At 32.0% G+C, this 3518-nt stretch overlaps 1 long non-coding RNA gene across 1 annotated transcript; it reads right to left on the reverse strand.

The window, feature by feature from the left end:
• Positions 1–214: 214 nt before the first annotated feature.
• Positions 215–2884, reverse strand: LOC120637440. Its single transcript, XR_005659431.1, has 4 exons — positions 2709–2884; positions 1827–1893; positions 884–952; positions 215–241 (listed from the first exon to the last, which is right to left on the reverse strand). It is a non-coding gene; the product is annotated as an uncharacterized LOC120637440 (long non-coding RNA).
• Positions 2885–3518: the final 634 nt, after the last annotated feature.

A 3518-nucleotide genomic window follows, 5' to 3' on the forward strand; every position in this document is an offset into this window, starting at 1 on the left:
TGCTGTGTACAATAAAGTATAATTATTATTTCCTTCATTAAATGAAAAATACATAAATTTGTTTCTATGTGAAATAACTTACGATAATTATCAACATAAAAGTTTTTTTCCTTTTTTGCTAAAATATAAAAAAATATATATTAAAAATTAGTTAAAACTTACCATAATGGGTCGATAAGTACGTGCTATCCACAAAGTACTAATTTATTCTTACCTAACCACCTATAATACTCTTTTAGACCTGAAACAATTGTTAAATAAGTCTTCTTAAAGGACACGACCAAAAATATGTTAAATCAACTCGAATCGACTTCGTTTGTTTTATTTGAGATACTTTAATCTCGGTTTAAATTCTCTATATGAAACGGGGATGTTCAAGTATTCTTCTCCGAGATTAAAAGTATCTTATATGCTGAGCAAGCTACTCGTATCTCTTTGCAATGATCTTGATACAATTTGGCACAAAAATAACTTAAATCCTTGATCCTATATTCCCGAAAGCTTTTGTAACCCTTTTTTTATTATATTATAAATGCGAAAGTTTATTCGTTTGTTTATCCTTCCTTTTTATCCCTAACTAAGCAAACAATCAACCTGATTTTTGATAGAGGCTGAAAGGGTGGAAAGTAACAAAGGTTCTTTTTATTCCAGGAAAATTTTTAATCCAGAAAAAAAATCTCTCAGGTTTTTGAACGGTCTTTATCGATATGGCTGGTGGCCTATCCCTCCCTATATCCTTTTGCCAACAGATTTTTTTTATATAATAGACACTTTTTTACCACATAATCTTAGTCTGTTTTCTTCTAAGTTGTCTAGCAGGTGGCCTATTAAATAGAATCATTATGATATTGCTATATGCTTTACGTTGTGTGAACCAACTTACTTTTTTTCGACTCCATTGAATCAGAAGTATCAGTCATGGGCAGTTTGATTAAGTCATCCAATTCAAAATCTAAAAAAGATTGAGCTAAATCTACTTTCACTTAAAACTTTTGGAGTTCTCTCAAGAGCAGAAAATTCTTATTCAGCAGATAAAAATATAGTAAAAGATACACAAAATTGAATTAAGTAAGGGATGAAAAGTAACTTTACTGGAATGTTAGGTAAATTTACACTTGAGTAAACGAAGAACAGATTCGGCATAAAACTAAGAATAAAAATTAGCGTTAACAATTCGGCTAAATTCAGTGACTTTAGTTCAAGCGATTTATTATTAATTAATCAGCCTATCGATGTCTCTCCGCTAGGAAAACCCTTCTCTCTCATAGAAGAGAGAGTTTTATAGCATAGTCCCACCACGCATCTCTGTCTGTTGGTGTGCTTAGACGAATATTTATTACCACATGTTAGGGAAAACAACTACATCCGATAACTTAATGTGTTCTTCGAGGCAAAAATAAGCCTACCTTCATAATGATAAACACACTTAAATACATAAAAAGGCTTTATTAAAGTATTGCTTTTGTTGACCGTACGATTATTTCGTGGAGTATTTATTTTTTAATAGACTTGACTTGTGGGCTTACTACGACCGCTGCTGCAGTACTTATTAACATTGTGGACGCTCTCATTTCTGTGTAATATACCTTACTATATCCTTGTTTTATGGACGTCAAGGTAGGTCGTATTTATTACCATCGCTTAAAGTTATATTATTTTGATTGATAGTTTTTACGACCTTCCTTGACGTCCCTGAAATAAAGATTATAGTAAGAAGGGGAACAATGTGGAAATCATGTTAGTAAGCTTAAAACATCATCAAATCATGTGCAAGAATTTGTAATAAGTTACAATTAAAAAACCTATACAATCGTTCATAAATTTACCTTTAGAAATTGATAGATCTCCATTTGAACTAGAAGATGACAGCGTAGATTGCAATATCATAAAAATCTATAAATAAGTATAGTAATTAGAAATAAAGTTTTGCTATAGTATATTTTATTAATCCTGCTGGAGTGGTCCTCGGTTGCTTTTCCGGGATAAAAATTATCTAGTCCTAAAAAATGCAAGCTGCTTTTTTGACAAATTGCTTCAATAATAGTGAAGTGGTTGAACCGAACTTACGGCACAAAGAAACACATGAACAAATAGACACACTTTCGCATGTATGTGTACAAAATGTGTGTATTTTTAGGTATTTAGAATTATAAGATACATTATAAGAAAGAAGATTAGAAGATAAGAGAATTATCATCATAGTGGTTATGTCTATTAGCCATGTCAGTTTGTGGGATTTTACAAGTTTTCTTAACTTCAAACGTTTTATATATTTATGTCATAAACGGTTTTCTTTTACTGCTGCTTTTGAATACTACCACCTAAAACTTATTCAGGTACTTCCAATTATAAGAAGCACGTTGTTAAAAAAAAGAGACAAGAAAACATTACTGCAACATATTGCAGCCATATTGTTTTTTTTTTAATTTAGACAATTTCACTTCGGATGACGTAAGGTTTCCCATACATCCTTACATACACAATTATATGCACTCTGAAATCATTAGGTACATTCCAATGTTTGGTCAGTCGTGTAACAAACGTTAACAAAAAAATTGCAGCAAATTGTACCAAAATTCAACAAGAACCGTTCAGTGTTTGACCCCTTTATCCAAAAGACCTACATGTTTCAGCAAAAAAATAAACATTACGTGCAAGTGGTAACATAAATAAAATAGTGTATTTCCAATAAAAACCACGCTACTCACCACACAGAGATAAAGCGCAAGGAACATTTTCAAATGAAAAGTTAGAACCACTCGATTCCTATCTCGTTCTACCAATTAACCACGATTCCTTACAACTACATTTTTCATTGCACTGGGTGCCAATTGATTTCTTGAAAACGCTAAATTGCCTTATTACTGCATTCCGCAACACGAGGTTTCTTATAAAATGGAGTTTGTTGTAAGAGAAACAAATGATCGATAAAATATTTCACAGTTTTTTTTATTGCTACTATGTTTTTTATTGTGGTTTCTATTTTTAAATTTGATGATGAAATCTTTCTTTTTATTTTCTTGAAGCGTTGATAACCCATTGGGTATGACTTCGACTTCACTTTCGGGGAAGCGAGTTTAAATCCCGGTACGCACCTCTAACATTTCTTAGTTATATGCGTTTTAATCAATTAAAACATCACATGCTTTAACGGTGAAGGAAAATATCGTGAGGAAACCTGCATATCTGAGGGTTCACTATAATGTTCTCAAAGTGTGTGTGTGGAAGTCCACCAATCCCCTTCTTAAACTTAACCCCTTCTCATTGTGGGAGGAGACCCTTGCCCTTTGGTGGGTCTGTGGTGATTTGATGGTTAAAATGATTATTTTTAGATATACTTAAGTAGAAATGAACGGAAAGGTTAAATAAATATATTTCAGAATACGTGAACCATGAAAATATAATGTTTTTCATCTGTACCAAAAACAAAGGTTGCCTGTAGGAGATTTCTTGCAACAAGGTCGCCTTTTCATGTCTACATTGTTTACTGTCTACTCCTTAATGTTTTTTCACATATT

This window comes from Pararge aegeria, chromosome 3 (assembly GCF_905163445.1).
Source record: "Pararge aegeria chromosome 3, ilParAegt1.1, whole genome shotgun sequence".
In the NCBI taxonomy this organism is placed as follows: domain Eukaryota; kingdom Metazoa; phylum Arthropoda; class Insecta; order Lepidoptera; family Nymphalidae; genus Pararge; species Pararge aegeria.